The sequence below is a fragment of the Canis lupus genome, chromosome 4 (genome assembly GCF_048164855.1).
Source record: "Canis lupus baileyi chromosome 4, mCanLup2.hap1, whole genome shotgun sequence".
Taxonomy (NCBI): domain Eukaryota; kingdom Metazoa; phylum Chordata; class Mammalia; order Carnivora; family Canidae; genus Canis; species Canis lupus.
This window is the reverse complement of record NC_132841.1, coordinates 11,500,734-11,524,158: the sequence shown is the minus strand read 5'-3', so window position 1 is coordinate 11,524,158 and position 23,425 is coordinate 11,500,734. Positions and strand designations below refer to the sequence as shown.

Genomic DNA, 23,425 nt, shown 5'->3' with positions numbered 1-23,425 from the left:
CCTGCTTAAATAGCTCCAGAATGCCACAAATTACAGCTTCGGATAAAAGAAATGCCTTTCTTACCTGCTCTGTCACTGACACAGAGCAGAGACTCTCAGCTTGAAATTTCAAGTCAGATATAAGAAAACTGAAGATGCTAAAACCAGGAGAAATGGATTTCCTAGTCAACCTCCACATCATCAACAGTCCCTTCCCTCTCCTGCAAAAGGAAGTGATTGATGCACAAGAGGACCCTAAACCATTGAGGCTACAAGTAAACTCATGTCTCCTGGGACCCTTGGCTCCCACCATCTGTGTCAAGAGCCAGCTGCATCTATTCCCACATACATCTGTTAAATTATCCCCCAAAATATCAATGTTTCTCATCAGCCCCTCGTATTCAGAAAAGGCTTTGGCTCTATAACAGAAATAGCAAATATATATTTGTATTTTAAAGGTATAACAAAATATCTATAGTATTTGTTTAACTCCCCAGTTTATCCTAGTTTATTTGGTTTCAATCACATTAGAAAAGTACTTTACATAACCACTTCCGCAGTGCATATGGGATAGCTGGTATGTCTGTTCTAAGATATCTTCTCAAACAATCTATGTGAGACCTTTTCTGAAGATGGCAGAGAAAATACCAAACCCTAGGTCCCTTCCTGACTAGTTATTAATGAATTGGAAAGAACTACTTTCCATGATACACAGAAAATACAAGCCATCCTATCAATTACTGCTAACCTTAAACACACCTCCAGATTACTCAAAAGCCAGGAGCTTAATGAGGATCTGGCTCTTGGTCAGCATGAACTAGAGCTTCTTAGCCACCTAAAATTCATTTATATTAGTCTGACGGTTTATCCTACAAAATAACATTTCCATACACTATAACCTTGAATCAGAACCATACCAAAAATGTTTATGACACACAGGAGTAAAACTGGCAAGTGAAAGTTCAAAACCCACAAGGCAATAAGGAATAATAAATTAACTGCCATCTCTTTCCACTAACTTCACGATATAAGCTTTAAGCAAAACCATAAGCTAATACAAATAAATTGCTAACAAATAGTCTTCTTCATAAGAATTTCAATTTATTTTTGACCTTTACTCAAATTTTTATGAAAATTCCTACATTAGAAAATATGTACCTGTGTATTACTGACTTGAAATTTTGAAAATGAAAACTATTTTTCTTTTTCCTGAAGCTCCTGGGCGCTAGGCTCATGAAACTTTACAACTGGATAGCTGTAATGTACATTTGCTATATTGTCTGAGAAAATTCAATTCTGTTCAATAAGGAAATTCTGCTCAATAACAAAGGAAAACAAATGAATAGATGAAACTCATCAGGTGTGTTTAACATAGATAAGTAATGAGATGTGACAGATAAAGCGTGAACCCAGAAAGGCATGAAAGAACCAAAAGGTACATAAAATTCATGAGGCACTAAATATACAAGAGACACCTAATATTCATAAGGCAATAAATATGCATGAGACACCTGTAACTAAATATTCATGATTCACAAATTATACATGAGCCATGTGGCAATCAATATTCATGAGGTCTTAATTAGGCCACCCGGGGTAATATCCACTCTTTTCCTCTGCACAAACACACAAATAAAACCCATAGCTGTAGAGAGACTAACTGGCAGACCGCTGCGACTCTCCCAGAGAGAACAAGTGGGCAAACCAGACCAGAGAAGACCCTGTTTGCTAGTTAATGATAGTGGCTGATGCCTAACTCCTGAGGTTACCTCAATTCAACGAGCTCATTGATTTATACACATACACCCACACAAATATATGTATATCCAAATGATATACAATGTTTATATGCTTATTGTTGTACATGTGCTTGCATGTGTGTACATAGAGTGTGGTGCATGTTATAGCACACGTGTATTGTGTGTGTGTGCTTAGACCTACTATACACCATATGAGGATAAGACCTATGCAGGTCTTATTGGCATTGTATTCTGGGCACTTAACAATAGTATCTGACACAAAGAAAGGACTTAGCAAATATTTACAGTATTAACTGCTTGTCAATAAGGGGTCACTAAGAACATTCAACTGCCAGATGGGAACTGGATCTTTATTTTTTACCCATCTATCCTCCAATCTATGATAATATCTGAAATGTAGCAGACATACAGTACACATTAAATGGATGGATGGATGAATGGATGGATGAATAAATGGGTTAAGAAATGAAGAATCAACTAAGTAGCGTTCTATTTTTTCTAGTTATAATGGATTTATAATCCTCAGGGAAAACTGTATATGTCAACCTTTTTACTACTAGCATGTAGAAATTATCATTATCCAGTTGTACAAAAATTTAATAAGGTGAGGATATCTATTAAATGATAAAGTTTAACTAGAAGAAAACAAGCAAAATTAGTATTAGCAATACTGTGTATTTTGTGTGTAGCTTATCAATCCCTACCTTTCAGAATAAAAGTTGTGTGTTTATTAATATGTAGTAACAACCCATCTTAACCACTTCTCTGAAAGTACATCATTATCTGTCACATTGGAGAATAATACCTACACTATCTAGAGTTTTTGTAATTAAATGAATTACTGAGTTAATTACTAAGAAAAATTAATCATAGCTGATTTTTTTTAAATTTATTTTTAAAATGGCCAAAAAAAAAAAAATTGGTCTTCATCCTGGATAGGAACAGACCATACAGTCTATCTAATCCTTACTTGTCAATGAAAAACACTCTTCAAAACCAAAGGAAGTCTATGGCCATACCACCCTGAACGTACCCGATCTCGTCTGATCTCGGAAGCTAAGCAGGGTCTGGCCTGGTTAGTACTTGGATGGGAGATCGCCTGGGAATACCGGGTGCTGTAGGCTTTTGGACAGCCCGGGTGGCTCAGCGGTTTAGCACCATTTCAGCCCAGGGCGTGATCCTGGAGACCCAGGATTGAGTCCCATGTCAGGCTCCCTGCATGGAGCCTGCTTCTCCCTCTGCCTGTGTCTGTGCCTCTCTCTCTCTCGTCTGTCTGTCCTCTCTGCTTCAGTTGCTTGCTTCTGGGTGTGGCATCCTTTGAAGCCCCAGATCAGATGGGGAAGGCACTGGACACACAGAGCAGTCACTCAATGTCCTGTCTCTCATGAATAAGTAAATAAAATTTAAAAAAATAAAAATAACAAAACTATAGGAAAAAATAGCAATACTACAATGTTATCACCATTACTCCAATTTTTTAAATATCACAAATTACTGACCTGGGGCACACAGCATTAAGTTAACCAAATCCCACTTTCATACTCTACCTCTGTAACTTCCCATTACCATTTCCTAAGTACAACTGTAAATTAGAGATCTAAAAAGAAATTAATACCTATCATGTGAGGCTGCACAATGACTAGTTTTATTTATTCTAATTTTTATTAATGAAGAACAAAAACACAATCATTAATAAGTTTATAGCCTACTTTGTTAGCCTTTGTCAAACTATTCTGTGCTCGTTTATTTTAAAAAAAAAAAAGTTTTATACCCACTTTGTTAGTCACCATACTAAAACTGAAGCAGCCTAGCTAACAATCCAATTTGCCCAGGAGTTTCCCAGCTTTAGCACTTAACGTTCCATGTCCTCAGAATCCCCCCACTCCTAAATAAACTGGGAACAGCTGGTCACCCTACACTGAGAAATAAAGAGGGACGGCTGGGTGGCTCAGCGATTGATCGTCGGCCTTCAGTTCAGGGTGTAATCCTGAGATCTGGGATCAAGTCCCGCAAGCCTGCTAAGCCTGCTTCTCCCTCTGCCTATGTCTCTGCCTCTCTCTCTGTGTCTCTCATGAATAAATAAAATAAAATCTTTAAAAGAAAAAAAGAAATGAAGAGGGAAAAATAAGTAGGTATGGTCCTTATATTCATGAACTTACTGCCCAAAAATGGAAAAAGAAATTAATTAGCAATCACAAAGAGAAATCATAGAATAGCATCCCAGCAATGATCCTCATATCCTAGAATTTTGACTACAGCCCAGAGCTAAGCACACCACAATCCATGTTCATAGAGTAAGCCAAGGAGCACAGGTATGGGGAAGCCATCTCCTCCTGGAGTTATTAAGAAATACCAGCCTGGCCCTAAGTCCACCACCTATTATCCAACCCAAACTCTAGTCAATAAAAAATGGGACTGACACAGAGGACGGACATCTTTTGAGAAGAATAGAATTCATGGGGGAAGATGTTATTTCTTCCTCTTCCTGCTTTGAAGAAGGTAAAATGAATAGGACTGACCCTTAAATACTGAAATGGAAAAAGTTATAAAATTCAGTTGACTTATCATTAAGGAATATGGTATATCCTGCTTTGTCGCAACGGGTTTGCCGCCAGAACACAGATGTCATGAAAACCACCGCTAAACCTAAACCAAAATGGGAAAGGAAAAGACTCACATCAACATCGTCGTCATAGGACACATAGATTCAGGCAAGTCCACCACTACTGGCCATCTGATCTACAAATGTGGTGGGATCGACAAAAGAACTATCGAAAAATTTGAGAAGGAGGCTGCTGAGATGGGAAAAGGCTCCTTCAAGTATGCCTGGGTCTTGGATAAACTGAAAGCTGAACGTGAACGTGGTATCACCGTTGATATCTCCCTGTGGAAATTCGAGACCAGCAAGTATTATGTGACCATCATTGATGCCCCAGGACACAAAGACTTTATCAAAAACATGATTACAGGCACATCTCAGGCTGACCGTGCTGTCCTGATTGTTGCCACTGGTGTTGGTGAATTTGAAGCAGGTATCTCCAAGAATGGGCAGACCCGGGAGCATGCCCTTCTGGCTTACACACTGGGTGTAAAACAACTAATTGTTGGTGTTAACAAAATGGATTCCACTGAACCACCCTGCTGCCAGAAGAGATACAAGGAAATCGTTAAGGAAGTCAGCACCTACATTAAGAAAATTGGCTACAACCCCGAACACAGTAGCATTTGTGCCAATTTCCGGTTGGAATGGTGATAACATGCTGGAGCCAGGTGTTAACATGCCTTGGTTCAACGGATGGAAAATCACCCATAAAGATAGGAATGCCAGTGGAACCACACTGCTTGAAGCTCTGGATCGCATTCTGCCACCAACTCTGCCACCAACTCGTCCAACTGATAAGCCCTTGCGTCTGCCTCTCCAGGACGTCTACAAAATTGGTGGTATTGGTACTGTCCCCCAGTGGGTCGAGTGGAGACTGGTGTTCTTAAGCCTGGCATGGTGGTCACCTTTGCTCCAGTCAATGTTACAACTGATGTAAAGTCTGTTGAAATGCACCATGAAGCTTTGAGTGAGGCTTTTCCCGGGGGCAATGTGGGCTTCAATGTCAAGAACATATCTGTCAAAGATGTTCGTCGTGGGAACGTGGCTGGTGACAGCAAAAATGACCCACCAATGGAAGCAGCTGGCTTCACAGCTCAGGTGATTATCCTGAACCATCCAGGCCAAATCAGTGCTGAATATGCACCTGTGCTGGATTGTCACACAGCTCACATTGCTTGCAAGTTTGCTGAGCTGAAGGAGAAGATAGATCGTCGTTCTGGAAAAAAAGCTGGAAGATGGTCCCAAGTTCTTGAAATCTGGGGATGCTGCCATTGTTGATATGGTTCCTGGCAAACCTATGTGTGTTGAGAGCTTCTCTGACTATCCTCCTCTGGGCCGTTTTGCTGTTCGTGACATGAGACAGTCGGTTGCCGTGGGTGTCATCAAAGCAGTGGACAAGAAGGCAGCTGGAGCTGGAAAAGTCATCAAGTCTGCCCAGAAAGTTCAGAAGGCTAAATGAGTATTATCCCCCAACACCTGCCACCCCAGTCTTAATCAGTGGTGGAAGAACGGTCTCAGAACTGTTTGTGTCAATTGGCCATTTAACAGTAAAAGACTGGTTAATGATAACAATGCATCATAGAACCTTCAGAAGGAAAGAAGAATGTTTTGTGGACCATTTGGGTTTTTTTGTGCGTGTGTGGCAGTTTTAAGTTATTAGTTTTTTTTTTAATTTTTATTTATTTATGATAGTCACAAAGAAAGAGAGAGAGAGGCAGAGACATAGGCAGAGGGAGAAGCAGGCTCCATGCACCGGGAGCCCAATGTGGGATTCGATCCTGGGTCTCCAGGATCGCGCCCTGGGCCAAAGGCAGGCGCTAAACTGCTGCGCCACCCAGGGATCCAGTTATTAGTTTTTAAAATCAGTTCTTTTTAATGGAAACAACTTGACCAAAAAATCTGTCACAGAATTTTGAGACCCATTAAAACAAAAGTTTAATGAGAAAAAAAAAAAAGAATATGGTGTATCCCAAGTCACAGAAAAGGGCACTTCAACATAGCCCAATAAAGAACAATTACTGAAAAAGCACGTGTGTGTGAGCACATGTGTATGGTTATGAATAGGAAAGTTTCACCTTCACATTCAGAGCAGAGATGCTCAGCTGCTCCATAAAACCATTATCAACTGGGGTCCTTTTGCAGGCCAACTAGCAAAAGGAAGGTCTCTCTGAAGAAGTGTATTGATCAAAACATGAAGAATGAGTATAAGTACAGACAGCAAAGGGTGGGGAAATGAGAGGACTCCTTGGCAGAAGGAGAGCCCATACAAAGCCCCTGAGACAGCGTGGCAACTAGAAGAAAGGCAAAGATAAGCTATAAGGGGTAGAACCCTGAGGCCCCACCAGGGATTTTTTTTTTTTATCCATAAGCTTTTAGGAAAAGAAGTGACACTAGTATATGTGCATTTTTAAAAGATCATTGTAGCTAATGTATGGAAAACAACTGAAGGAGGTTAAAAGAACATATGTTGTGCACCTTTTTAAAAAATCACATTGTACCACCTAAATAAATGCAATTTTTATGTCTGAATAATACTGCAGTAAAGCTAAAAAAAAAAAAAAAGAAGAAGAAGAAGAAGAAGAATATCCTAGGAGACCAATTAGGAAGCTCCTATGGCCCCCATATCCTAATCCCTGAGACCCTTCAGTATGTTAGGTTATATGGTGAGGGAGAATAAGCCTGGCAAATGAAATTAAGATTCCTAACAGCTAACCTTAAAATAAAGTGATTATTCTAGATTCTTGAGTGGCTCCAATATCATCACAAGTGTCCTCAAAGATGGAAGAGTCAGAGAAAGATTTCAAGAGGCTTTAAAGATGGAAGAAGAGGCCACAAGTCAAGAAATAGCAGGTGCACTCCAGAAGCTAGAAAAGCAAGTAAATGGATTCTCCCCTAAGCTCTTAGAAGGAAACACAGCCCTGCCCACACCCTGATTTTAGCTCACTGAGATCCCTTTGGACTTCTGACCTCCAAAATTGTAAGATAATAAATTTGTGTTGTTTTAAGCCTCTTTGTGGTGATTTATTACCACAGGAAACAAATACAAGTGGCCTTTGAGATATCTAAGTGGATGGCAATTGAGTAGGAATATAGAACATCATCTAAGACAGGGAATATAAACTGGAAAGAAAGGGGCCCCAGAGGTTGGCAATCAAATCTATTACCTTGGCAGTCAAAAATATTTTTACGTTTTTGCAGTGAAATACCATTTTGCATTTGTCAGGTTAACAAAGGTCACAAAGTCAGACTCTGTGATCCTAGTGAGAATGTAGAAAACTAGGCAATCTCTGTCCTTTCTGTAATATAAAATGAAGAGTTTATGGACAGCAATTTTGTAATATTTGAAATCAATATGCATATAGCCTAAATAGATTGAAAACAGAAATGTCCACTAATAGAGCATTACCCAAATAATACTAGTCTACCCAACCAGACCCTGAAAACAATTAAGTACACTTCAAGATATTAGGTGAAAAATAAAAAGCTAGGTCAAATGTGTAAAGAACACTATATTTTTTGTCTGCAAATAAAACAGGATATACAAACATTTGTTTATATATGCACAGATGACTTCTGGGAGAAATATCACATAAACCAGATAAAAGTAGTTACCTCAAAAGGGGCGGGGGAGTAATTTAATGATTAAAGGAATGTAAGTAAAACAGTTATAATTTTTAATGTATATATTTTTTGTCTTTTGAAATCTGGCATATGTATATACTACACATTCAAAGCAAATAGATACACTTTTTTCATTTCTCCCAAATGGTGTGGGAGGAGCCCTCAGCACTTTCCCCTCCTTTTTTGCTTCTAAATACAGTATGGTCAACAGCCAAAATCCATCATTTGATGTCAAAACCTGAATATTTCCACCTCATATCCATTTGCTTCTCCCTCCCAAAATGGAACCAAATATCTGCTTGTGTTTGTTTTGTGTTTACTTTTTTTTCTTTTTTTAAGAACCACAAAACAGGCACATGAAAGGTTGAAATGCCCTCTTTAAAAAACTTGGGAGTATTTTTATTATATTCTTTCAAAGACCATATCCATCTACATCTGTGGATTAAGAAAAATAAAACACTTAAAAACAGTACTAAGCACGTATATGTATGGTTATAAAGATGTTGATCATGATTAACTTAATATCATAATAAACTAATAAATATTTTAAATATAAATGTTATCATTACCACTTAATTTTGGGGGGCTCTTTAGTACTATTTAGAAAAGCACTATTAAAAATAGTTCACTTAACACTTAAAAAGATGCTCCAACACATAAACCTCCACAATTAGGCTACATTATCTGAGACTTCATACCATTCTTATAACAAGACTAAACAGATATTCTTATTAGTTCCTTAACTGAGTATATAGACAGTAGAAAGATTTTTACTGCTTTCAAAACCCCAGGAAATAAAGCTGCCATTTAAAGGAAAACAAGTCTTAGATATTTCTAGCAACCATTTGCATGTAAGCACCTTCAAAATTTGAAAATCACCTCTCTCCTCCTGATTAAAACTTTTCCTAAAATCTTACAGTTGTCACATAATAAACTTTTCTGTCCTTCAGTCCCATCAGTAAGACATTGTAAACAGACTTATCTAACACAAAATTCCTCTGATACTGTCTACTACTAGCTCTGTTATACACTGAGTTTCATTTCTCTTGTTTGTACTCCATTGGTAACTGAGGTTTTCAAATTTCATGGAAATGTTGCTTGATATTGGGAAGGGGAAGCTGGTGGCAAGAAGAGACCAAAACTGCAAAGCGTAAGACAAAGGGAAAAATAAAGTCACTTCTCACACAGCCATGCAACTAAACTGGTTCCATGGAGTGCTCAGAATGACTAATAGTGTATACATCCTATTATTCAAAATAACGGCTAATCCAAAAAGCTGTTCTTTTATACTTTGGAAAACATCCAGGGCTTTCTTTGCCCTGTAGATTTGCCTTTCTAAGCATATCTTCTGTGAGCTAAATTAGCCTGATTCCCTCTGAAAACACAACTCAACCAACTGGGCAGAGTCAGCCAAAAGCCAACTCGAGAAGGAAGAAGGGGCAGTTCTTTACACTTCACAACTGGCTCAGAAGATGAGAAGAAAAAAAATCCCATTACCTCAAAAATCAGGAAGGATTAAAATGAGCACTCCCCAGCCTCTTTCCTGAAAGAAGGGAGATAATAACCGGGTAGTGATAAGATGACAGCCAGCAAGGGCCCTGAACTTCTCTGTCCAGGGATAAACTGTACAATTAGAAAACACCATCCCACACCAGGCCAGGCTCTACAATATGACCACATGTTTAGTAAGGTTATGACCTTAAGGTGTTCAGGAGCTTGCCACCAATGCACAAACTACTTCTTTAGTAGGGAAAATTCTTTTACTTTGGCTGCAAGACCACCTCAGCACTAGCAGGAACTAAAGAGCAAGCAGCATAACCTGAGAAAAAAGACAAAAGTGCCTCTTCCCCAGGATGGGATGGACCATTCCCATGCAGACACCCACTGAGCTTTGGTTTCAAACAAGCTGTAAGTAAAGTCCTGATAAGGCCAGAGGCCAGACTGAGCCAGGGCAGCAGGGTTAAAGTGTGAACTCACCAGGAATTAAGACCTTAGGCCCCAAGAGGAGCATGACGGGACTTCCATGTGGTTGACCATCAGTGGTACCATGTGGGGGGAGCTCTGGGCTCTTCATCAGTCCAAACTGTCATGAGGAATCAACTCATAAGAAATCTGGTATCATGAGGATTTCAAAATCGCCACTTCCTGACCATTCAATGTCTTAAAGGGCACTGCCAAGATAAGCTTCTCCTTATTCACAAGTAAAGAGAGAAAGCTAGCTTTCACGAATGAGCAGAGAGAATTTTGCATGTGTGCAAGTCAAGGGAGGTTAACTCCCGTGCACCCAGGTGGGAGGACAGCATGGCTCAGACATGGATTCTTGAGCTGTTTTCTGATGCGGGGGGCGGGGGGGGGGGGGGGGGGGGAGACACGACACAGCAACCAGATTCCTTGCCTCTCTGGAAATTATGCCAGAAGCTATTTATCTCCAATGCTTTTGAATCTCCATTTACCACACATTTAGGGAAAAGTGGTATCTGGAAAAGTTGCTCTCAAACACTACAAGGTTTTCAGCCATCAGGAGACAATCATTTCCACTGTGCTTACTAAGGAAGGAATGTGGGCTATTATTTTAGGAACATATTCAACAACCAGAGTCAAAAAAAAAAAAAAAAAAAACTTTTCTGCATCACTCTTTATTAAGAAAAATAGATTAACTGGAACAATGCATTCCCCTAAGTTTTCTATCAATTAAGGAGGTGACTAAAATACAATGTAGGCCTAGACCAGGGGCTGTATGACTTTAATGGGGAACAGAGAAGCAGGCTGCACAACATACTAAGAGATAAATAAGCAATCAGAAGAGACTGACGTAAGTCTAGGAACAAAAAAATAGTAACTTGAAAATACTCATACTCAAAAAGAAAATAATAAAGAGAAAAAGATGATCAAAAGCAAAAATATCAAAGTTGGAATGTTTCTGAAAATGTCAGGATTGACATTTTCCTTATTGTTCAGGAAAAGAAGGATAATTAGGGATTTGAGACCACAAATCAATGGTCCTCATCATTTGAGAAAATTTTAATTGCCCTTATTCCCATCCATGTCTTCACACCCTCTATAGGGTAATAAGTATTTTTTTGCCCTAGGACCAAATATAAAAGTTTTTGCTACCATTTAGGTAGAAAAGTCAAAGACAGCCACAGTGAAATCTCCTTTTCGTCTTCTATTAAGGAATAATAATTAAAAATTTAAGTAGGAAACATTCCATGTGTATGGAGTAAGAGAGTGCTAAATGTGATTTTTTTTTAAAGCAAAAACACAGCTTACTCTAGCTGAAATACTTGCCAGTTCAGAAATATTTTTTCCACTTGGAATAAAATAATACTTCAAATAATCATTTGGAGTGATTCCTTCTGTGCTTCCAACATTGTTATTGCAAAGAGTTTAGGGTTTAAGAGCATATTTTAAATTAAATAACTATGGTTTCAAATTCAGGTACGTATATTTTTAAAACTCAAAGCAGCTTCAGAAAGACTGCAGAGAACTAGCAGAGATCCAGAAAGTACTGCAATGTAGCCAAAAACCTTTGGATAAATAACATCTGGCATTAGAGGTTTGCTATACTTGAGTTTCTCAACTTCCTCTCTGGAGAAATTTAAGTCCCTTTTGGCCTCTCTCTGATTTCCTTAAAAATGTTTCTGGAAACAGATACTTCACCATCTTCCATCTTCTTTATCTGGAGAACTACGGTAAGAAATGGTAGGAAACTATACTGCAGCAAGTAAGTAAGTAGGGGACATGCTACAGCCCCCATATGGCCCCCTTTTAGTCTTGCCAGTCTTTCAAATCTGCAGCAGATCTGGAAAAAGCAAGAGGCTTTGGCATTTCACTGATGTTCCGCTCCAGCCTCACTATGGACTAGCAGTATGCCCCTGAAGAAATATTTTACCTCCAACTGAGCCTCACTGTGCTCCTGTCCTTCTTCCTGGGTCTGTTGTGAGAAGTGAGGTTATAGGAAAAGGAACTAGCCTCTGACTGGCACATGGTAGGCACCCAATAAATGGTAAGTGCCCAGAGAAACTGACGGTGATAACCACAAGTCCTGCTGACCTTTGGACAGGATGGAAACCAACCTCTTCTGTTGTAAAGTGGCTCACAGTCTACTAGAACGTCCTCTACCCCGGCAGATCTGCTTTTTTGTTTTCCCTCTCCTTCTCAGCTGCTACCCCTTCCAGTCAGCTGTAGCTCTGATCCTCCCCCCGACGCATAAGTCTTCAGTGAAATGACTTGTAAAGACCCCATAAAGAAAAGACTAAGCAACCACTCATTCTTTCCTTATCCCCAAGCCATCTGGGATAACCTTCTCTTTCTCTCTAACATGTTATTTTATCCCTCTCAAACAAATAAACCAGAGCTCATCATCGTGTTAAGAAAATAATGTTCAGGACAATGTTATTTGAACTTACATTTGAATGTATTTTTCTAATAGTAATGACCTTTTCTAATATTATACTTTGAATATACATACCTTACTTTTGTAACATAGTTTCCAATGTACAACACTATTTAAATATTATTTAAGAAATCAGAGAAGAATAAAGAAGTATTCCCTAGTTTAAACTGAAGTTGAAGATAGGAGGCAGGAAGTAAAATGGCTAAAAATTCCAGGTCTGAATTACATGAGAAGGCACACTGGCTATAATGACATCGGTGCTACTCAAAGTGTGGTCTGCTGCCAGTGTGAACTGTGTGTCCCCAGAGAGCAAGAAGATAATATAGAATAATTCAGATAATAGAAAAATTGAGGGGAAGCATCTAGAAACTTTTATAGTAACTTTAAAGAGTAGCCATAAGTATATGGAATAAAATTTTAAAAATTGCGGCTTGTCTTTGTTATTTTTCTAGTAATTTTTATTTTTCTAATCCATTTTCACTGAATATTAAAGGGAAAGTACACTGAACAGTGAGCATCTGTCAATGGCAAAATTTCAAAACACAGATCCTACACAATAGATCTGTTCCTGAAAGACTTGGGGAAAAGTCTCGTTTTGACCTTCAGAGAGAACAAAAGTTTGTAGAGAATATAAGTAATTCAGGACTAGCGATACTCCACCAAATCTACTCTCTTTTCTAAGGTGTAAAATACAATCCACATAAGGTGAGAAAATAAAAACAACTGCCCTCAAATACCCTATTTCGTAAGTTTGAAATATCACCTCCAAAGCTGTAATTCTTTGCAAAGAACTAATTTCATATCATGAAGGTGCATCAGTAATGACATATCCCCTCCCTGAATTCTCAGCTTCAGGTGGTACAAGCTACAGCAAAGACATACACTGGAAAAAAACCAATCACATAAGCAGAACCATCAAAAGAAAACTGGCTGCCCCTAATCATGAGGAACTTGCATAGTACTCAAGGGTAAGCCTGCTTGGTATCTCAAGTTCTTCTCAATGGCAGAATGGAGATAACACTTACTCCTCAGGACTAGCTAAAGGACCAAAGCAAATAATGGGTGGTAGCGCAGTTTCTCAAACTAGGGAGCAGTGGTTTTCAGAGTGCCATCCAGGACCCCTGGTGTTCTCGGATACCTCTCAGGAGAATTTGCAGGATCAGACTGGTTTTCATGATGCTACACCCTTTGTCATTTTCAGTCTCATTTCATCATGAGTGTACACTGGAGTTTCCCAGACACCACATGCAGGGTGACAGTGCAAAAGACTGCCTGCAGCAGAAAGGCACAAGGTTCCACTGTCTTCTAGACCACCAGATTCTGAAGAGATGTATAAAAATAGAAAAATAGAGTTGTTTGTCTCATTGAATTTGTTTTGGAAAATATAGAATTTTTATTAAAAAAATAATTTTCATTAACTAGCAATGGGTTTAGTGTTATATTTAAATATGTGACTATATTAAAATTTTTCTATTTTAATTTCTAATAAGTCAATATCAATAGCTATACCCTACATAAATGAAATATCTTTGGATGTCCTTAATAACTTTTAAAATGGCAAAGGGTCAGGAAGCCAAAATGTTTGGAATTGTTGCTGAAGCAAAAAGAGCAGTGCACACTTTCATATGCTACCAGTAAATATAACTAAGTTTGTATTTGTTAATATGTATTACTTTAGAATGCATTTATATTTACTTAAAGAAGTTTGTTAGACTGTCTTCTCCATTTTTATCTCACTTCCAAGTTGCCAATGCCCAGGAAAAAACACTGAAAGGGCCTGTTCTTCTCTGGCAACCATGTGTCCCAGGTTTCCAGGCCAGTCTGAACATCAAATGTGTTTCCAATTTTTCCCATCAACCACAAAAATGCTCTTTATATTTCAACATTTTTGTGTCCAAATGCATCTCCCAATCTGGTTCTTACATACAAGAATAATCACAAAACATCTTTCTATTATGTTGTCTGTAATTATATCTAAAATACTTCAGCACAGTTCACGTGACAAATGCCTGTTGGTTGATTCTGATCCACACCCCAGAATGGTTGGTTACTCCAGCTGAGAACATACCCCAGGAGTATTAGCAGCTGAAAGCCTCTACTCAGGCCACACTGCAGCAGTTAGTGATGAGTCTGAATTTTTCTTTAACTTTCTTAAGTACCAGAGGTTTTGTTAATTAGCAAAATGAACATGGGTCAAATAGTAACATTTAAAAAATGTCGACTAGAAATACTGTAGGGTACTCCTGCTCCTGAGTAAACAGGGCATATGAACTGAGAAAGTCCAATGACCCAAGCCCTTTTAATTGGCAGCCTAGGCACAATATTTCCACTCTGAGGGAAGACCAGAAGATAATCATGCAACTTCCCTTCTGTCCTGAGTCAATGTTTCCTACAAGAACTGTAGGAGCACTAAAAGGAGGAAGCTCAGACCTCACTGAGCTTATGAAATAAACATACTGGGCCTTGCTCATTGATAAGGATTGCACATAAGGCAAGATTCCATGTGCAATCTGTCTTAGTAGTTACAGACAACCCAGTAATAAGGCTGTTTGGGATGAAATCTACACCCTCACCTATGTTATTAGGCTATGGGTAACTATCACAAACATTATAAACCATCGAATTAGTTTCAGAACATTAGCAAAATGTCTTTCAGACCATCTAAGCCTCAAAAATGCTCATTCCTTCTTCACCAGGACTATCATTTAACTGCTAAGAACTCCTAGGATGGCTCAAAAGCTCTAAGATTCTGCCTTACAAAGCCAGTATCTTCAGTAACAACAAAGGTCAAATTTTATCTTCCACTGAATGAAATACAGAACCTAATTATCAGCCTTTTCTGAGGAATCTAACTACTTCTTCTTCCAAGAAAAGTAGTTAAGAGTTAAGGGAAAGAATATTCAATGAATTCTCTAACATGCCAACACTGAGATATACCCTCATTAAAATATTTTTAAGTGACCCAGTGCCACAGAAGACAATTCAGCTCAAGACATCATTCACAACCATTGAGACAGCCCTACGTCCCAAAAGGGAAAAGTTTGCAGCTTCCAAAATTCAGGGTGTTGTACCATCATTTTGTTTGGGGTAAAAACCTCAGATGGCATAGAATCCATAGTCAAATATGAATTAGCAACTTTGGCTTCCTCCCATAAATACTGATGAAAAAACTATCAATAGTAAGCACCAAATCTTCTCTCTCATCTCCTAAGTAACCAAAATAAGCAAGGCATCTATAATAATGAAATACCAAATAACCAAAAATCAGGCTACCAAAAAAAACTAATGACAACGAAAAATATTCACCATATTTCATATTCCACCAAGAAGTCAGAGTGCACACCAGCTACGCACAACATGGTGCTCCTTCTCTGGCTGGCTATTTGTCTCACTTCCTAATACCAGAGATAATCCCTGTTGATATTTTTGTCCCACTAAGATTTTTCCTCCACATACTTAAATACAGATATATGTGCATATATATATATAGACACAGATGTACAGATAGGAATAGAGATATGAGAGATGTTTAAGGGAGACTTCTACATTTTTCAGTTCTATGCATATATTAAGAATTATAACAATATTTTTAATGAAATTTGTTCAAAGCAACAATGTTTTGCATTAGATTAATAATGGAATCCCCAGGGAAATAATATATTCTTAGCTTCCAGGTAACCTCAGTAAGTCTGGGCTCCAACATGACCATCTAGAAAAAGAATGCACCATTTGACCATACCCATTTAACAAGTATTTAACCAAGCATCTTCCATTAGGTGGCTACTTTGATAGGCCCAGTGGAATAACAAAGGTTCTTCCCAACAAAATCATGCAAGTCTCTGAATTCTCATTACTCCATTCACAATGGCCAAACTGAATTTGGTTAGAGTGTCTTTCTAAAAACTTGCAGCCTAGACAGCAGAAATAAGAAAACTGAGAAGTCAGATTTACAATTCAAATTGTTCAATGTCTAGGATGCACTGGATACATAGCAATAACAGATGAAGATAAAGTAAACAAGAAATTAGTGAAATGGATACCTCCACCAGGTACTGAAAAGGACCAAAGTCAAGCAGACATTTCTACATAAGAACAAAAAATGAAGATCAGCAGCACTACCTTTACAAACCCAAAACAAAAATGATGTTATGAAACATTTCAATAAGGTAGGTAATTAAGATACTATTTTATGTAATGTATAAAAGCATCTGGAAAAATCTGACCAAAACTACACTTGCTACCCATTTGTTTTTCTTTAGGCTGTTTCAACGCTAAATTAGCAGTTGGCTTAGTAATTCCAGGTTAAATGGGTTCAGGTCTGGGAGATACACACACACAGTTCTGGTTTAAGTTAAATATCCTATTTACACATAGCTTTCCTAACCTTTAAGTTTCCAAACTGTATTTGCACAAATTAAGCACAAATTCCAAGTTCCGCTGGCTCAAATATATTATGGCTAGAAAGTTAAGGGAAAGATAAACATACAAAGCCAAAGTAAGAAGCAGTTCTAAAAGTTGAAAAGAAGCCTACAAAGATGGGATCAATTGAAATAAGTAAGTCTGCATCTGTTCCGAATAGCTCTACCTCATCCTCTTTCAACACCAGAGTCATAGCTCCAGTCATGTTGGCTGCTCCTGCCTTTGCAACCAACCTATCAAGCTCAAAGAGTTCACCATGAGGGTTGGCCAACTTGGAGAACCTTTAAGTCTATGAGGGCCAAACCTAGAAGAGCAGCAAGCCAGGAAAAGCACATGTGGGCATCACGCTACAGCATGCATTTCAATGCTACAAGGCAAGATGGAAGATAACCTTAGCCAAAGATAATTTCTCTAACCCTGACATCAGAACTAGACATTGTTTCTATTGTTTTTAAGTAAATTTTCCTATGAACATGTTCTGAGCTTCCCTCAACCAAGAAATACTTAGACATTCATCTTACTATTGCTCTCCAGCTAGGCAGTCATGCTTCTTCCTTACTGCCTACTTACTGCAGCTTCACCTTAAGTTATAATTCCCAAAGCTGCAAGTTTGAAGGAAATTCCTAAAGACAAATATTTCCACTAAAAGGTTCTCAACATTCCATTTCAACTGCAGTATAGAGCCCTCAAGACATTAAAATATGACAGGGACACATATTCCTTGTGGTGAGGGGAACAGCAACAAAAAATAAATGCAACACTGTATAATTAAAAGGTTTGACACTGGAGAACCCCCAAGGAAACTCTGTGCAGACAGACACCAGTTACACCATCCCCAAATGAATGTTATTGGCCATATCAACATGAAACTTACTTATGATGTTCTTCTTTCTCTTAGTGTAACTTGAAAACACACCCAAATAGTACTTGCACAGCACTTCTACCAAACCTATCCACATTCATTTCCCTACCAGCGCTATTTGGAGAAGAAAAAAAAAAAATTAAAGCCCAAACTGAAAATTCTTTTTTTTTAATTTTTTTTTTATTTATTTATGATAGGCACACAGTGAGAGAGAGAGAGGCAGAGACATAGGCAGAGGGAGAAGCAGGCTCCATGCACCGGGAGCCCGATGTGGGATTCGATCCCGGGTCTCCAGGATCGCGCCCTGGGCCAAAGGCAGGCGCCAAACCGCTGCGCCACCCAGGGATCCCCCAGACTGAAAATTCTTAAGCATAACCTAAGAAGTGAAGCCTCTTGATTTGTCTTTCTGCAAAACCTCTTAAGAACACAAAATGTAAAGTAAGGGAACCTGTGCAGTCTCTGCACTTCACTGCCTGGGAGCCAACAGCCCCAGCAGCTTTGGGGAAAAGTCCTTAGAAAGGCCTTGGTATTTTCATGTAGTTCTTACAAAGGCTGTTCATATTTGATTCTTATCTTCTCTTCTGATAATTCACTGAGAAGAGAGAAAGCAGGGGAGATGGGAAGAAGACGACTTTGCACCAGGAGTAGGAAAAAGGACCTCTTCATAGGTCCAAGATAAACATCAAACACAAAGACCCATCCTTACCTAAAAAAACCCTGGCTGGATTTTTTAGGATTGAGAAACCTCCTGCCTCCTTGGAGTGGATGTGGTGTGCTGATGTGGGCGATCTGTGCACAAGTTTCTCCTCTCTGTTTTTACTGGCCAGCAACCTTTCTTCCTTTCCTTTCATCCTTGCCAGAAGGATTTCTCAGTTTAAACTTTGGGGTGAAGAGATAACCCACTAGAACATTTTAAAAAGTGCTACATAATACAGAATTAGCTTTAGAAGGCCTTGGGGCAAATCTGACCTGGGTTCAGTGTGTGATGCTCTCAAGGAGAACTCCTTCTTGAAGGAACAAACCAAATGTTGCTTATAAAAAGGCATTTCCAAGTCATATATTTTCCATCAAAGACCTGAAGTACTGTTTGACACCTGCCAGTCTGGCAGTCTGATCTGGCCTCCTGAAAGAACCAGGGATAGTCACTGGGGATCCTGAGTAGAATTAAAAAATAAAAATAAAAAAAAAAAAAGAGGAATAACCCACATATAGAGCACTTAATTCCAGGGAACTCACTAGAGGCTTTTGTGTCTTGTCAGCTAGTCCTTACAGAAATTCTCCTAGAGACAGACACTATTTAGCAGCACTCATTGTGCAGGTGAGGAAATCAAGGTAAAGACACAGGTAAATACCTAAACTTATGTGGCCAGAAAGTTGTTGGGATTAGAATGCCACTAGCTGCAAAATCCCCATTCTGGTAGAGAAAATTTTCTTTCTTTTTTTCCCCTCAGATTCCATCCCTGCAGGATTTTGATCACATATCTTAGTATTCTCCAAACAGACCATGCCCTTTCCAAATTCCAACCCTTGTATGTGAAAGTTCTTCCACCTGAATATCCTTAAGAAGCCTTCTTCAGAATCAGATGATTTTCTCTCCTCTCCTGTGAGCCTTCACCACCTCTCTGGGATCAGGGGATCCCCAGAGACCAGGTACTTCAGAAATGCTATTTTAAGTAATCTACTTAACTATAAGCAATTCATTAAAAAAAAAAAAGCAATTCATTTAAATCTCAGCTTTAAATTGCAAGTGGCTATCTTAACTCTTAATTGGCTATGCAACTCTGGTCACAGTATTCAGCAAGAGCTTTAAAAAAATCAAATAAAACTTTTAAAAGATCAACCACATTTTGAAGCATCAAAGTCAAATAAACCAATTATGAGGTGAAAGTGAAAATATATAAATATATATTTTCGAAGGGATGACAAATCATTTTTCTTCCTCTTCACAGCTCTCCCAAAGGGAGGAAAGAGTTCAAATCATTTTTAAAAGTTTATGGTAAAGGCTGATTCATGAGATATGCACTAAAACCTCAGCTTTGGGGGACTTCTAGGGAATGTGTCATCGTAGAAAAGTAGTTTATACCCTTACACAAAATAACAGCAACATTTAAGGTAACCATTAAGAATGTACAATGTTCTAGAAACATGTTAAACACTTTTTCTACGTTTTTCATAAGGTGCAAGACATACGGTCTAATCCAGGACATCATCATGGACATTAATTACAATGCCATGCAGCCTCCAGAGATATGAGCATCAGTAGCCTCAGACTACTATCAGTTTTTACACCTTTATATGATTTTCCCCGCAAGTTTTCAATTGTACTTCATACTGATGATGTCAGTTGCTGGCCCAAGTATCACCTCTCCAAGCTTCTAAGACTGCTTGTAGTTGGTTATGGACCTAAATTCCAGATATACAAACTCATTGAAACTAAATGACAGAAGAATACACACAAATTGCAAGTAAGTACCTTTTCCACAAATACACAGATAAGACAGGGTTACGGGCCAAAAAGACAAGTTGATGGCTGCCAGTAAGAATGGCCATGCCCACTGACACCATCTGCCCATCAATCACTTCTCACAGAAGTCAAAATCTCACAGACCATAGATGGTGGCTACAGACACAGAACTTCTCACTTAAATAATTCAATTGACTTATGAAATAGGAGAATGTGATGAGAGTTATCTTTCCAGATAAAGATATTCTTAGTGATTATGCACCACTGGCAATGGAAAGTAAGTTCTGTTCTTGATGCCCGTAGCCACTTCTTGATTAAGACTTGAGAAAATTCAGTGTTAAAAAGAGTTTCTCCCTTGAAAAATGTGTTTTACTTTTTGTGCTACTAGAGTGTTGTAAAACACATAAGCATCTTTCAAAGAGAATTTATCTTTGATTTGATGTCATTTTTTTCTATCATACATTCTACATTTTTCAAATTTCCTGCATGAATAATATTACTCTAATATTCACAAAAATACAACACTACAAAAAGATGGTCAAGTTGTTGATGCTAACGATTTGTATCCCTTTCCTCTCATATATAGCAAACGAGGCTGGGTTCCTGTGGCCAAATGTTAAAGGAATTTGAGCAAGTCTCTAGACAAAACTTACCCTTAGTTTTTGCATCCTTAAAACGGGAGGGAGTAGGGAATGGGAGAAGATATTTGCAAATAACATAGCTGATAAAGGGTTAGTAACCAAAGTATATAAAGAACTTATGAAACTCAACACCCAAAAACTGAATAATCCAATTAAAAATGGGCAGAAGACACAAACAGACATCTCTCCAAAGAAGACATCCAGATGGCCAACAGACACATAAGATGCTCATCATCACTCACCACCAGGGAAATGCAAATCAAAACTACAATGAGATATCACCTCACACCTGTCAGAATGGCTGAAATCAACAACACAAGAAACACCAGGTATTGGTAAGAATGTGGAGAAAAAGGAACCCTCTTGGACTGTTGGTGGGAATGCACACTGGTGCAGCCAGGAAAACAGTATGGAGGTTCCTCAAAAAGTTAAAAATAGAACTACTCTACAATTCAGCAATTGCACTACTACATATTTACCCAAAGTTACAAAACTACTGATTTAAAGGGATATGTACATCTCAATGTTTATTTATAGCAGCACTGTCAATAAGAACCAAATTTTGGAAACAGCCCAACTGTCCATCAACTATGGGATGGATAAAGAAAATACAGTGTGTATATATAAATATATATATATATATATATATATATGCGCGCGCACACACACAAAAACAGGAATATTACTCAGCCATAAAAAAGAATGAAGTCTTGCCATTTGCAATGATGTGGACAGAGCTAGAGAGTATTATGCTAAGTAAAGTCAGAGAAAAATCAATGCCATATGATTTCACTCATATGTGGAATTTAAGAATCAAAACAAATGAACATGGGGTAGAAAAAACCAAGAGGCAATCCAGGAAACAGACTCTTAACTATAGAGAACAAACTGATGGTTACCAGAGGGAAGCTGAGGGGCGGGGGGGGGGGGGGGGGGGGGGGGGGTTGGCGGTTAAATACGTGATGGGGATTAAGGCATGCACTTTTTGTGATGGGTACTGGGTGACATATTGAAGTGATCAATCACCATGTTGTACACCTGAAACTAATATTACACTGTATGTTAACTGAAATTTTTAAATCTCAAAGAGAAAAAAATGGGAATAGTTTAATGGGATAATAGTGGGGAGAGACTTCATATAGTTGTGATCATTGAATAAAATATGTAAAACTTTGCTCTATTCACTGGTACAGAAGAAGCATTCAATCAAGTATAATTCTTATTAAAGAGCAGAATAGAATAGCTACCAAATTCCAGCTCTGGCTTCTTGAAGCTTGCCTATCTGTCCTTCTTTCTTCTTTTCATTCAAAAATAGTTGATATTGTCAATTTCATAAGATTTGACTTTGCTGGGATGCCTGGATGGCTCAAAGATTTGGCACCTGCCTTTGGCCCACAGTGTGATCCTGGAGACCCGGGATCGAGACCCACATCAGGCTCTCTGCATGGAGCCTGCCTCTCTCCCTCTGTCTCTCTCTCTATCTCTCATGAGTAAATAAATAAAATCTTTAAAAAAAAAAAAAAAAGTTTTGACTTTGCCTCATACAAAAGCATTTTTTAATTAAACAGGGAAATCACATCCCTGAGCACAGCTGAACTTTAATTCATTAACAGATATCTATTACTAATTCCCCTAAATTTAGGAAGGTTTATTTTTTTTAAAACCCACTATTTCCCATTTTTATTCTTGTGAATTTTGACAATGTCCAGACTGTAAGTTTACAAAGTCAAGAGTTAAGGTCAGTATTCATTTATTTATTCACCTATTCTTTTTATTATACCTTTAGTTGACATGTATTATATCCTGTATTAGATTTAAAAATCTACAGTTTTACCCTCCAAACATCTCACTGCTTTGGGGGTATATTAGTTTCCTAGTGCTACTATAACAAATTATCATAAACTCAGAGGCTTAAAACAACACAAATTTTCTGTTTAGTGTCCTGGACTTCAGAAATCATAAATGAGTCTTACAGGCTAAAATAATGTTTGGCAGGTCTATGTTCCTTCTGGTCTTTTCCAATTACTGGAGGGGTCATACACATTCCTTGGCTTGTGGCCTCTTCCTCCATCTTCAAAGCTGTAACATCCCATCTTCTGCCTCTGTCCTCCAACTCCTCTCTTACTATGGCCTTTCTTCTTATAAGGACCCTAATGATTACACTGGGCCTACTGGATAATCCAAAACAATTTCCCAAACTGCAGATCCTTAATGTAATCATATATGCAAAGTCCCTTTGCCATGTAACATATTCACAGTTTTGCAAATTAGGATACAGACATCTTGGGGGGGGGGGTGGGAGGAGCATTAATCAGCCTTCCACAGGAGACTGATTGAAATAAAACCACAAATTTAAGCAAGAATTCCACTCTTTAAAGTTCTCTCTCTGAATCTCATTATCTTTTAACAAAGTTCCTAAAAAGTTCAGTTACCTGCTAAACCAAGTCACAGCACCAGTGAACTGCAAAGTAAAAGAATAGAGGACAGGTTAGGGTCATAACTTTAGGAGACAGATTAACATCAGAACAGGAAACAAAAATAAAATGACAAGACACCCTACAGTATAAAATAGTTATCTTAAAATACCAAGAAAGTGGTGTATTCAAAAAAAAAAAAAAACAGAGAAGTATATAAAGAATTTTAGAAGCACCTAAAATAAAAATTTTAAATGTTTTACAATA

General features: G+C 38.3%; 1 protein-coding gene and 1 non-coding gene across 7 annotated transcripts in view; one reads left to right on the top strand and one right to left on the bottom strand.

Moving 5' to 3' along the window:
* Positions 1–23,425, bottom strand: part of BICC1 (BicC family RNA binding protein 1) — a 271,309-nt gene that overhangs the window by 201,968 nt on the left and 45,916 nt on the right. The gene's annotated exons all lie outside the window — the stretch shown is intronic.
* LOC140632757 (5S ribosomal RNA) lies at positions 2,745–2,863 on the top strand. The gene has a single exon (XR_012030449.1). It is a non-coding gene; the product is annotated as a 5S ribosomal RNA (ribosomal RNA).